Source organism: Camellia sinensis, chromosome 3, assembly GCF_055761805.1.
Source record: "Camellia sinensis isolate YWXY chromosome 3, ASM5576180v1, whole genome shotgun sequence".
Classification (NCBI taxonomy): domain Eukaryota; kingdom Viridiplantae; phylum Streptophyta; class Magnoliopsida; order Ericales; family Theaceae; genus Camellia; species Camellia sinensis.
The window spans coordinates 50,768,647-50,783,333 of record NC_138963.1 but is presented as its reverse complement, the minus strand read 5'-3'; positions in this window follow the sequence as shown (position 1 = coordinate 50,783,333).

Genomic DNA, 14,687 nt, shown 5'->3' with positions numbered 1-14,687 from the left:
CCAAGTCCCTTGCATCATTCCTTCATCACTACCAAGCACCACCACCACTACTCCATTCCAGCAGATAGGAGTGGCTTTCCAGCAGCGAAGAGGCAACATTTTTCAGTCCTAGAGGCAGCAAAGGTTGGGTCTTCAAGGGTGAGCACTCTTCTCCCTCTTTCTAGCTCATTTCTTGCCTCATTTTTTTAGCCTCTTTGCTTGCTGTTTCGAGCTCCGACCAAAACATAAAATGCCATTTTCTTGAGCTATATTCCATGTTTCGTTAAGGGCTTATTACAGTTTGAAGCTTATTTTTGGCACTTTCTTCATAACCCCTTTGTATGCCATTATTTTGCATGATTCTTTTAGCCTATGTGTGATCTGTTTTCGAGCATGTTGTAAACTGATATAAGGCTTATTTTGAGCCCCTCTTCAACATTGGAGAAGGGCTCAACGTTTTTTGGTGCTTTCATGTGTCACTTGTAGTTATGTCCCTTATTTGGCCCCATTTTTGCATAAATTGGCAGCCCCATTTTCTTCTGTTTTTGGACCTTGGTCCGAACTGAAAGTGGCCTTATTTTGGCCTATACTTCATGTTTCATTAACACTTTTTTTCTGTTTGGTGATTATTTTGTATACTTCATGTTGTAGCCACTTTTGAGCCTAATTTTGCATCACACTTTTAGCATGTTTGTATACTGATTTGAGGTCTTCCATATACTGTAAATATTCATATTTTTGGTCCCTCTTCAGTGTTGTAGAAGGAAATGTTTCAGTTTGGGTTTTGGTTATATCACTTGCTTCATTACCCCTCTTTTGGCCCCTATTCTTGCATGCCATTTTTGCCATACCTATGCTTGCTGTTTGGCCATGTTTATAACTGTGAAAGTGCCTTTTTTGGGACTGTATAGCTTCTGTCTTTGCATTGCATGTCCATATTGTGCATGTTTGGCATAGCTATAGGCCATTTCGGGTGCCTAATGTTGCATTTCGGGACAATTCCTTGCATTTGGTATCATTTCGCTTCATTTAGGGACTGTTTTCCCCCCATATTTTGTTGCTGGAATTCTGTTAGAATGATTGCCATCCATTTCATGTCATTACATTGCATTCCGCCATCGCCTCGGTTTGCGTGCCCGTGTGCACGCATTTCGAGGCACTTCATTTTTATCCGACGGCATCCTATGTGAGTGTGGCTGAGGCTCACTCATGTTGGTATAAGCCCATTTGTCATTTCCATGTCATTACATTGCATTTTGCCACCGCCTCGGTTTGCGTGCCCGTGCGCACGCATTTCGAGGCACTTCATCTTCTTCCATTGGCCACTGTTTTGGGCCTAACTAGAGCTGCCTAATTCATGTTTAAGACCATCCCTTGCTTATTTGCATGCTCACCTTGCATGTTTGCTTGTATCGGCATGTTGCATCCTTAGCTCGTATGCCTAGGTTGCATTGCATTGGCATGCATGCCTTGCCTCTTGATCATGTGATAGAGGTTGGGCTTTAGTTTGTTTGATTGGTTTGCATTTCATTTGACATGAAAGTTGCATACTTGATTCCTTGGGCCATCATGCATGGAAATGCGCGATTGGTGGTCCGAGAATCGAGGCACATGCCCCTTTGAGTCATTACCATGATAAGGGACATGAATGGTGCATATATGCCTTGAATTGTGCTGCCATGCTTTGCTTTGCACTCTGTTGCTGTCAATTGCAGGTTCTGCAGACATTCCTTGCCGACCGGCAGTATATATTGCCGACCGGCAGTAAACAAGCAGCCGATGGATTCATCTTGTGCCGGTGACTACACCACACTGCCGGTGGCAATTCTACTCAGCCGGTGGCACTCCTCAGTGTCCAAGGAAGCAGTCCTGAGGTTTTGGTAGCCTTCAGAGGAGCAAAGGAAAGAAAACAGAGGCAGCCTATGCATGGCGGCGCATTTCCCGAGGCGGTTTACCTGTTTTCCTAGATTAGTTAATTTGTTAATTAATTAATTAATTTGTAATATTTAATTAGCTTGCGTAGTTAATTAATTTGTAATATTTATTTGGTCCCTCCGAGTGAGGGCATATTTGTAATAAGTGTGCGTGCATGTGATGTATGCCTTCCAATCCCACTTCTTTCTTCCCTTTTATTTACCTGCTTATGATGGTAGATTAGGGCACATTTATTTTAGCATACCTTATGCTATGCATGCGTGCATTCATGCATTTGTTGACATGCACCGGGCTCGGTACATCATACAAACTACATTGTACTTTTCAATTCCAAATTGAATACATGTTGCTTGTAGCATTTCATATGCCATTTTAGGGTTAGCCGAGCCTGTTTAGATTGCATCTTTGCATGTGTTGCATTAGCCATTTCTTAACATGAACTAGGATCATGCATATGATTACTGACTAGTTTCTGTTTTGGCTCGGAGTACTAGGTAAGCTTTTATGCTTTAGCATATCGCATGCGTGTGAATGTTGCCATGACAGTATGATTACCATGAGGCTAGCTGCTTATGTGGTATAAACTGCTTGAATGCCTGTGGGTGGAGGTCAAATTGCTTAAATTGGGATAATGCGTTAAAACTGCGATTTTTTTTAGGCCCACTAGATAGTGGCAAAACCATCTTTTCCAAAAGCCCACTTGAAGGTGGCAAAACCTGCATTTTAGCCTACTTACGAGTAGCAAACCATTTTCAAAACGAACATGAAATGTTTTGTTCCAATTTGGGCGATTTGGTCTATACTTGTTTGCTGTGCGCATAACATAGTAATTCTAGGCTGATAATCGGAATAAGAACACGTAAAGTTTTCAAAAGCGGATATCACGGTTAGTAGAGGCCGGTCTTCGGACCGGGCAAAAGGGGGTGCTCATAGCTGACCTTCCCCGATCGTACCCAAGCTCCCGAGCCGAGACAACTCCGGTGATGACGGACATGTGGCCTTCGGCACCGAGTCAGGGTTTCCTAAATTCTCCCTTAAAAAATATTTAGGTGGCGACTCTGTATCTGGCAAAGCAGTCCATGTTTGGCACTACTTTTTCAAAAATCAGTTTCTCAAAACGATTTTCCAGATTTGGACTCTTTGGTTTAGATTAAGAACCGTGACGCAAATCGAGAGTCCGAACTGTAGCGAGGTCCCCCCCCCCCCCCCCCGCGGGCTTGTTACAGTTTCTGGCGACTCTGCTGGGGATTTTAGAGAGCTTGACTCGAACTCATGATATCCTGTTTTGATTTCATTTGTGTGTTTCTTTGCATTGCATGTGCATTGGTGCTCCTAGGAACACAGTGTTTGCCATCTGCCATTCCTGAACGGTTTGCCGGAGGCTTGTCTTGTCAAGGCATGTCCATAAGGCTGACCGGCTATGGGCTCTGACAGTGTGGGAACACAAACCCCGGTTTACCGGGGCACCCCTTTTGACCATTCGACCTAGTGCATATTCGGATCCATAGTGACCATTCCAAATTAGGACAGGCTGCTTACCCGATATTAGGTTGTTTGAGAACCGCTGTGTGCGTAGTGAAACCCTAGCTCCTGACAAAATAGGACAGGAAAACCCTACCCCAACATAGGGGTGTTTTGGCTCTCTCTTACTTGCTATGTGCTTTTAGAGTGTATCTCTATAGGAATGCACATACCAGTTTACAAGTCTGGGCATCAGGCCTGTGGGCATCAGCATCAGTATTTGGGGAATCAGTTTTACCTGAGGGTATCAATTTTGGGACAGATATTCGGGGAACAGTGATCAGTATTGAGCACAGTCATTCCACTATGATTATATCCGAGCTGAGATGCTGTCTGTTTTCTCTTTTGCAAGGTAGTCCTGGAACCATAGCTTCAGAAGGCTCCGATATCCCCCAGGTACATTGGACTAGTGCTGATAGACTTTGTTAGGTCAGAAATTCAATTCAAGGGCAACCAGTGTTCTTTTGCCGAGGCAAGGTAAAGAAGGGCCAAACAGGGCTCATTGGTTCATCTGATCCGACAGTCACCAGCCACATCACCTTTGTTCGGACTCAGCAGACCATGATGGCACAGGGTTCAGAAGAATTTGTGGCCGTGATAGCAGCGTTAAATCAGGGAACTGCCATGCAGGCTGAGACTAGTATTGAAACGCAGCGCCCACCTGGGGTATCTGCCTCACGTCCAGCTTTGGAACCCCAGCCAAACTTTGACCCACTTCCGCTGGATGAAGATTTGTCGTGTCTGAATTCTCGGGAAAGGTTGACTCAAGCTCAGGTGCTCAGACCCCTGGTACAGCCTACTGAGAGGCTTCGACCCTTTCATGTTAATGAGCTCAACCCGACTACAGTGAAGATTGCGAACCTTGAGAAGCAATTCAAAAAGGCCCAGGGCCTTAACTCCATTCCCGACATTGAGGATGGGCACACCGAGGCTGCCGTTCGGCTCCCGGACAGGTTCAAAATGCCATATATCGACCGTTTCGACGGGTCTGGAGATCCAATGGTACATATCCGACTTTTCTTGGACGTCCTGAAGCCGATGGGTCTGACCAAGCCACAGAAACTCTCCCTGTATGGAAGAACCTTGTCGGGTGTAGCAGCCACTTGGTACGCTAAGTTGGAAGATAAAGTGAAGTAAAACTGGGAAGAATTGGCTGAGGCCTTTGTTGATCAGTATTCTTACAATACCCAAGTTGAAATGACCATGCAAGAGCTTGAAGCAACCCGCCAGAACCCAACAGAGCCTTTTGTGGAATTTGTTGCGAGGTGGAGAGCAAAGGCAGCACAGATGATAGATCGCCGCCCTTCTGAGAGGGATCAAGTACAGATGATGGTGCGAAACCTCGAGCATGATATGTTGCAAAAGTTGATAGTCGCTCCACTATTCACTTTCAAAGGTTTGCATGATCTGGGGGTTCAGATCGAGAATGCGTTCAACAGTGGGATCATTCCCAGAACAAGTGAACCGACGAGGAAGGTTTTTGCAGGGAGTACCAATGCTGGTAGTATCGTCATTCCCAAACCCACCGAGATCAATGCAGTCACCACAGCCAACCCTTTTGCCAAACCAAGCCTACAAACAGCCGACGCAGCCCGAGCTCAGGGCAGAACTTTCACTCCCCTCTATAGGAGCCTGACTAGCACACTAAAAGCCTTGATGGAAAAAGGACATCTCAAACCCCTCGATCCTCAACCTCTTCCCAACCCATTCCCAGCCAGACATAACCCCGCCAAGTACTGTATGTACCATCAGCAGCGCGGTCATGGCACCGACCGTTGCTACCGCCTTCGTCATGAGGTCCAAAATCTCATTGACAACCGGACGATAGCTCCACCTTCAGACCCCAATGACCAAACATCTCCTGCTTACCTCAATCTCATCTACATACTGCCATCCACCTTTGACCCCAGCATATACATCACCCCAGCCCATCTACCCAAGCCTAAGGTGTTTATCCCGGAAAGCATGGACTTATGCATGATGGGTGCATCTGAACCCCAATTATCTCAAACCCATGAACCCACTACTTCTGAGCTGATGAAAATGATCGAAGATCTTCAGAGAACTGTGGCAGATCTGGCCTTTGGAATTTTGGCCCCGTCATCAACCGCATCACATACCAGGGAGTTCATGTCAAAAGGCTCCTCAGGGCGGGCTGCATTGGGAGAAGGCCAATCTTTTAGCAAAGTGGAGGCAAGTGGTAAGAACAAGGTAGGGGCAGGCATTGGCCCCCATGAACACCTTCGGTGGGATATTGAGGCTTTGAAAGCTGAGGGACTGAACAAAGAGCAAGTCCTCGTAGTTGTTACAAAAGCTGTGGATGACACTTTCGCCACTCAGAATGAGAGCAGTCTGAATCAAGGGGCAAGCCAGGAGAAGGGCCTTTGTGCGAGGAATGTTCCTTTCAGCCCTAATCCCGTGCTCGGAAATGATCAGCAAACCCAGTCAACGCCTGCCAATCCCTTTGCTGGTGCATCCAGCAAAACTCCACAAACCTCAAAATATCCACCTCGAGGCCAGAGGGTGTTCGCACCACTGTACATGTCTCTATCAGCGGCCTTTAGGATCTTGATTAGAGAGGGGAATTTGAAACCCTTGGAGCCGCGACCACTGCCAGATAGACTTCCTTCCTCCCATGATCCGACCAAGTACTGTGCCTTTCATCAGCAAGTCGGCCATGTCACTGATGGTTGTTTCCGTCTTCGCCACGAAATACAAGATCTGATTGACAATAAGGTCATCGCCGCACCAACTCAGCGAAGTCTATCGTCATTGGATCAGTGAACCTGGGGGATAATGTGATGTGATCGGGGGATGAACCACCTGCGGATGGCGCTCGATTTACTCCAGATGTGGTGTATGGCACACACTATTTTGAGCATTTGTGAATGCTAGTTTTGTACATGCTGACTTGGGTATTGGGTCAGTCTTGTTGTGTTGTTTTGAGTCTGTTTTGAGTCAGTCCTTTTGTTTCAGGTCTGTCTTGTTGTATCGAGTCAGTCCTGTTTTGTTAAGAGTCGGGTGATTCCGGGGGTGTTACCTCGGACATCACTATCTTGTTTTGCGTTTGTCTTTTTGCCTTCTTTTGAGTCTGTTTCTGCCTTGGAGCCAGTTATGCCAACAGATTTGAATGAAACAGCAACAATTTTCATACTCTTGTGTTTGCTTCTGCCGTGTGCCAGTTGTGCCAGAAGTTTGAATGAGATGACAGTGCTCTTCGCCTGCCTTTTCTGTGCCTTTGAAGTCATTCTAATGACCTAAGTTTTCCAAAACTTTTTTTCGAAACATTGTGATAAAAACAAAGAGGAAAGAATTCCTTGGGTTTTGCAAAATTTAATCAATTCAGAGAAAGAGAGGCATGCTAAGCCCTTAATGATTGAGATCATGCTTGTTAATGTGAGTACTGAGAAGGATCCTCACTTGATCCAGATTGGTCCCACACTGTCTTCAGCACGAGCGATCTGTCGCTTTCTTAAAAACTTTCAAAAACAAAATGTTTTGTGCGGTCCTGCGAACACCTGTGTGGAATCGCTCTTGAGATTGTGCAGCCTAGGATCGCCCTCAGCCTCGAAACTCAACCCCTTCGCTCCCAAACCTTGAACTTGAATTCAGAAGGTTCAGCGGCCAACTACGATGTGAGGCCTGTGTGGCCAGATTTGAAGCAGCCCTTGAACAAGAGGCCAGGAAAGTCAGATCAAAAAGATCAGAAGATCAGAATGAGCTTGCAAAGCTGGAACGGAAGTACCCCTCGAACTAGGGGCAAAGATATCAGACACGATCAAAGAGCTGAAGACGAGTCCTCTTGCAAATCAGCAGCCATTCTCCTGGATTCAGATGATTTCAGGATCTCAAAACCATTTGGCATGGACCAAGCTACACTTTTACCCTTGAGAGGCTCGCTGGGCCGAAAACCCGGAAGGGTGACCCAGGCAAAAGTTAGAGCAAGAAAAAGAAAAAAAAGAACAAAAAAAAAAGAAGGAGAAAAATGCAAAAGAAAATGGAATGAAGAAAATACAAAAAACAAAAAAATCAAAAAGAAATAAAAAGAATTGAAAAGAAAAGAAGAACAAAGCTCGCAAGGTCGAAAACCCGCAACGGGCGCCTTGGCCAAAGTTAGAGCCTAAAAAGGAGAGGTTAATACCCGAGTGTACCTTAACCCCGAACTACATAAGGCTTGATTCCCATATTTGGGATACGTAGGCAACTTCATTCTGAAGTCCAGCCGTAAAACACTTCAAAATCAACTGTGTCCATGTAATGGTTTTGATCATCTTTGCCTTCTCTATATCCGAGAGTTCGGTTGTCGTCATCACTCTGAGGACTGATTGCAATGCGCTGCGATGCTATCCAAACAAGGGGCAACTTTCCGTTGCCATACGGTGTGCCGCGGTGCCATTCAAACAAGGGGAAACTTTCCGTTGCCGTGTAGCTCTTTTCAAGCAAGGGGCAATTTTCCTTCGGATCTGAAGTTGTGCACCTCAAGAGTAGGTTCCGTGCTTGTTGAGCATTGGCCGTTTGCAAAAATAATTTTTGAGAATTTTTACTGAGGTTGACTGATCTCTCGAAAATTATTCCATCTTTCCCAAAACTGGACCATTTCTTGGACCCAAAAAGGGAAAATTTTCAGTGCTCATAGCCTGACTTGCATGATTTTCAAATCAAAAATCGAACAAGTGTGTTAATCTAACTCTCATATTGGTCAAAATTGTTTTCGTAGAAAACAAAATAAAAAAAATGGTCAAAATGATGAACTAGGGGCACAATTGAGTCAGGCTTCCTGTCTTTTCCCCATTTTCAACATACTTGCCAAGAAGGGCACTCTACCTGCCAGAAAAGGGCACCACTGAAGCTGACCGCAAAAGGGCAGAAGGCTCTCACATCCTCCACGCAACGAGGTATCAAGCCAAGTGCGAAGCACGAACGGGAACGGATCAAGATATTCCACTCCTTTGTTTGGACAGATCTAATCACGTCCAAACTCCCCAGTAAGAGCATCGTCGCTGCACATCCCGCCGCATCGCATCCCCTCTGTGGGAGAAAGTTCACTATTGTGAGCAAAAGAAGAGAATCTAGCAGAATGCTTGGAGCCAGAACCCGCAACTTCCTGTTTATTCATCAACCACCCTGGGGAGGGATGAAAAATGAGAGATTAAAGAATAGAGAGATGTGCGTTGAGAGAAAAAGTGAGAAAAGGGCTTTTTCAGAAAAACAGAGCCTGAGGGCCGAGCGATGTGAGAATCACAAATGAGAAAGGGTGGGAAACAATACCCGGGGAAACAGGCTCCATGTGCACATTTGAGTCTTGTGTTTTTATTTTGTCTGTCTCGATTCTTGTTTTGAGTCGCTTCGAGTGTTACTCGATGTGTTTAGGTTGTTTACCTTTGTTTTTCCCTTGTCGAGTCGTTTTGGCTGTGGCCAGTCGTCGGCTCAATACCCGGTTAAGAACTCATTTCTCAATTTCCAAAAATCATCTTGTGCTCAGAGTGCTGTGCCATTCTCCACATTTGTGCAAAACAGTATTTGTTCTTTCATAAAACTGCAGGGTCCACCCCCGATAAGTGTGAACAGTAGAACAAGGGCCTATCTGAAGCTATGTAGGTTCCAGACTGCAAAGCAAAAGAAAAAGAAAATTTGGAGCATCTTAGGGTGTTCCAGCTTTGGCAAGATCCAAGACTGCATTTCAGGTGCACCTTCCCAGACCTCGCCATTTCTCTGGAGTATGAGTGTATCTCGACCCCAAGTGTAAGCCTGCTTCAAGTCAGAATGGCAATTAAAGCAGCAACAGATGTTATCTCTTGCCAACATAAACAGGGTGTGCCCTTTTTGAGCTGAGTGTGTTACAAAGTCCTCCGAAAGGTAAATCGGAGGCACCAGAGTACATGTTTGATGCCCTTCCATTGCATAGAATATGTTTTCTTTCGATTCTGCATAGAATATGCTTTCAATATTGCATAGAATATGCTCCTGTTTTTTTGCATAGAAAATGCTCGTATCTTTTGCATAGAAAATGCACTCTTCCGTACTTGCATAGAAAATGCACCTCATTTGCATAGAACATGCATTCACTCGCACTATCTTGTGCACTTACACTTTGTATCTCACTAGCACTGTCTTGTGCATCTTTTGGTTGTATCTCACTCGCACTATTTTGTGCATTTCAAAATCAATCGCGCTGTTTAGCGTATCGCACTATCTTGTGCAATTCAAAATCAATCGCGCTGTTTAGCGTATCGCACTATCCTGTGCATTTCAAAATCAATCGCGCTGTTTAGCGTATCGCACTATCTTGTGCATTTCAAAATCGTTCGCGCTGTTTTGTGCATCGCACTGTTTTGTGCATTTCAATCCATCGCACTGTTTTGTGCATTTCAAAGTTGTTCGCGCTGTTCTCCCCATCGCACTGTTTTGTGCATTTCAAAGTTGTTCGCGCTGTTCTGCGCATCGCACTATTTTTGTGCATTTCATTGTATTGTTCGCGCTGTTCTGCGCATCGCACTGTTTTGTGCATTTCAAAGTTGTTCGCGCTGTTTTGTGCATCGCACTGTTTTGTGCATTTCAAAGTTGTTCGCGCTGTTCTGCGCATCGCACTATTTTTGTGCATTTCATTGTATTGTTCGCGCTGTTCTGCGCATCGCACTGTTTTGTGCATTTCAAAGTTGTTCGCGCTGTTCTGCGCATCGCACTGTTTTGTGCATTTCAAAGTTGTTCGCGTTGTTTTGTGCATCGCACTGTTTTGTGCATTTCAAAGTTGTTCGTGCTGTTCTGCGCATCGCACTATTTTTGTGCATTTCATTGTATTGTTCGCGCTGTTCTGCGCATCGCACTATTTTTGTGCATTTCAAAGTTGTTCGCGCTGTTCTGCGCATCGCAATATTTTTGTGCATTTCAAAATTCGTTCGCGCCGTTTTGCGCATCGCACTGTTTTGTGCATTTCAAAGTTGTTCGCGCTGTTTTGTGCATCGCACTATTTTTGTGCATTTCAAAGTTGTTCACGCTGTTCTGCACATCGCAATATTTTTGTGCATTTCAAAGTTGTTCGCGCTGTTCTGCGCATCGCACTGTTTTGTGCACCTCACTTGCATCTTGCATGCATCCTATCGCGCTATCTTGCGCACCTCACTTGTACTTGTTAGTACATTGCATTGTTTTGAGTACAAACTGGCTTCGCGTGGCGTATAAGTCCAATTATCAAAGTCTTCCTGCATATCATTTACATCCTGCCCCTGAACTACGCTGGTTTGATTCCTTGCAAAGGGATACGTAGGCAGCCTGTAGGCACAACCATTTATTTATCGGTATTTTGTTTGTTTGTCCAAGTCTTCGGCCTTGTCAAAAATGGGTCGTCTCTGGGCTTTGACATTCACTCCCGTCATTGTTATGACTTTCGAGTTCTGTCAAAGAGGGGCAACTGTAGACACCCCATTTTTGACCGCCCTTAAGACTTGGGCACTACTGATGGTTTGCTCGGTATTGAGAGATGTGCAGGGCAAAGAATCAATTTCTTCGGCTAGAAGAGAGGCAAATCTTTCAAAACACTTTGTTTAGGGTTTTGGAGTTGAAGAAAAGAGGAAAGGAGAGGAGAAAACTAGTTTGGGAGAAGTTCGGCATGAATCCGGGTAGAAGCGAGTCGAGCAGCCCTCGCTGAATCAGGCTTATCTGTCTGTACAGTTGGAGTTTAGTTATGAGGTCACCACCTTTGGAAAGAAGACTTCCGGGGCTTCATTTTGCACTCAAGAATCTCCTAGAGCCATGTCCGGGTGGGGGAGATTTGATCAGTTGAAGTCGGGCATCATCCTGGTTGGATCGAATCTGCGCGGCTTCACGAAAAAGGGCATAACTTTTTTCACAGAAGGAATTTTAATGCAAGGTTTGCGCCATTGGAAAGCTAACTTCCGGGGCTTCAATCTGGACATCCACCGGAACTTTTTGACCTCACCGGCCACCCATCGGCACTCTGTTTGTGCCGACCGGCCATTTATTGTGCCGACCGGCAATTTATTGTGCCGACCGGCCATTTATTGTGCCGACCAGCCATTTATTGTGCCGACCGGCACTTTATTGTGCTGACCGAAAAATTTTGCTGGCCGACGACCTTCCGGAGCATTCTGCAGATTGAGTATATGCCAGCTGTGCCAGCTGGAGGGCACAGAATGGATCCTCCATACACGTGTATGGAGGATATGCACCCTTGTTTAGCTTCCTCAAGAAGCTTTACACTTTGTTTTGCCTATAAAGGAAGCTCTCCTCTTCCTTATACTAGGTTAGAAAAACCAGCTGGGATTGATATATACATCCCTCCATATATCTCCCTCCATCTCTCTCTTTCAAGCTCAAGTATCCAAGTCCCTTGCATCATTCCTTCATCACTACCAAGCACCACCACCACTACTCCATTCCAGCAGATAGGAGTGGCTTTCCAGCAGCTAAGAGGCAACATTTTTCAGTCCTAGAGGCAGCAAAGGTTGGGTCTTCAAGGGTGAGCACTCTTCTCCCTCTTTCTAGCTCATTTCTTGCCTCATTTTTTTAGCCTCTTTGCTTGCTGTTTCGAGCTCCGACCAAAACATAAAATGCCATTTTCTTGAGCTATATTCCATGTTTCGTTAAGGGCTTATTACAGTTTGAAGCTTATTTTTGGCACTTTCTTCATTACCCCTTTGTATGCCATTATTTTGCATGATTCTTTTAGCCTATGTGTGATCTGTTTTCGAGCATGTTGTAAACTGATATAAGGATTATTTTGAGCCCCTCTTCAACATTGGAGAAGGGGTCAACATTGTTTGGTGCTTTCATGTGTCACTTGTAGTTATGTCCCTTATTTGGCCCCATTTTTGCATAAATTGGCAGCCCCATTTTCTTCTGTTTTTGGACCTTGGTCCGAACTGAAAGTGGCCTTATTTTGGCCTATACTTCATGTTTCATTAACACTTTTTTTCTGTTTGGTGATTATTTTGTATACTTCATGTTGTAGCCACTTTTGAGCCTAATTTTGCATCACACTTTTAGCATGTTTGTATACTGATTTGAGGTCTTCCATATACTGTAAATATTCATATTTTTGGTCCCTCTTCAGTGTTGTAGAAGGAAATGTTTCAGTTTGGGTTTTGGTTATATCACTTGCTTCATTACCCCTCTTTTGGCCCCTATTCTTGCATGCCATTTTTGCCATACCTATGCTTGCTGTTTGGCCATGTTTATAACTGTGAAAGTGCCTTTTTTGGGACTGTATAGCTTCTGTCTTTGCATTGCATGTCCATATTGTGCATGTTTGGCATAGCTATAGGCCATTTCGGGTGCCTAATGTTGCATTTCGGGACAATTCCTTGCATTTGGTATCATTTCGCTTCATTTAGGGACTGTTTTCCCCCCATATTTTGTTGCTGGAATTCTGTTAGAATGATTGCCATCCATTTCATGTCATTACATTGCATTCCGCCATCGCCTCGGTTTGCGTGCCCGTGTGCACGCATTTCGAGGCACTTCATTTTTATCCGACGGCATCCTATGTGAGTGTGGCTGAGGCTCACTCATGTTGGTATAAGCCCATTTGTCATTTCCATGTCATTACATTGCATTTTGCCACCGCCTCGGTTTGCGTGCCCGTGCGCACGCATTTCGAGGCACTTCATCTTCTTCCATTGGCCACTGTTTTGGGCCTAACTAGAGCTGCCTAATTCATGTTTAAGACCATCCCTTGCTTATTTGCATGCTCACCTTGCATGTTTGCTTGTATCGGCATGTTGCATCCTTAGCTCGTATGCCTAGGTTGCATTGCATTGGCATGCATGCCTTGCCTCTTGATCATGTGATAGAGGTTGGGCTTTAGTTTGTTTGATTGGTTTGCATTTCATTTGACATGAAAGTTGCATACTTGATTCCTTGGGCCATCATGCATGGAAATGCGCGATTGGTGGTCCGAGAATCGAGGCACATGCCCCTTTGAGTCATTACCATGATAAGGGACATGAATGGTGCATATATGCCTTGAATTGTGCTGCCATGCTTTGCTTTGCACTCTGTTGCTGTCAATTGCAGGTTCTGCAGACATTCCTTGCCGACCGGCAGTATATATTGCCGACCGGCAGTAAACAAGCAGCCGATGGATTCATCTTGTGCCGGTGACTACACCACACTGCCGGTGGCAATTCTACTCAGCCGGTGGCACTCCTCAGTGTCCAAGGAAGCAGTCCTGAGGTTTTGGTAGCCTTCAGAGGAGCAGAGGAAAGAAAACGGAGGCAGCCTATGCATGGCGGCGCATTTCCCGAGGCGGTTTACCTGTTTTCCTAGATTAGTTAATTTGTTAATTAATTAATTAATTTGTAATATTTAATTAGCTTGCGTAGTTAATTAATTTGTAATATTTATTTGGTCCCTCCGAGTGAGGGCATATTTGTAATAAGTGTGCGTGCGTGTGATGTATGCCTTCCAATCCCACTTCTTTCTTCCCTTTTATTTACCTGCTTATGATGGTAGATTAGGGCACATTTATTTTAGCATACCTTATGCTATGCATGCGTGCATTCATGCATTTGTTGACATGCACCGGGCTCGGTACATCATACAAACTACATTGTACTTTTCAATTCCAAATTGAATACATGTTGCTTGTAGCATTTCATATGCCATTTTAGGGTTAGCCGAGCCTGTTTAGATTGCATCTTTGCATGTGTTGCATTAGCCATTTTTTAACATGAACTAGGATCATGCATATGATTACTGACTAGTTTCTGTTTTGGCTCGGAGTACTAGGTAAGCTTTTATGCTTTAGCATATCGCATGCGTGTGAATGTTGCCATGACAGTATGATTACCATGAGGCTAGCTGCTTATGTGGTATAAACTGCTTGAATGCCTGTGGGTGGAGGTCAAATTGCTTAAATTGGGATAATGCGTTAAAACTGCGATTTTTTTTTAAACCCACTAGATAGTGGCAAAACCATCTTTTCCAAAAGCCCACTTGAAGGTGGCAAAACCTGCATTTTAGCCTACTTACGAGTAGCAAACCATTTTCAAAACGAACATGAAATGTTTTGTTCCAATTTGGGCGATTTGGTCTATACTTGTTTGCTGTGCGCATAACATAGTAATTCTAGGCTGATAATCGGAATAAGAACACGTAAAGTTTTCAAAAACGGATATCACGGTTAGTAGAGGCCGGTCTTCGGACCGGGCAAAAGGGGGTGCTCATAGCTGACCTTCCCCGATCGTACCCAAGCTCCCGAGCCGAGACAACTCCGGTGATGACGGACATGTGGC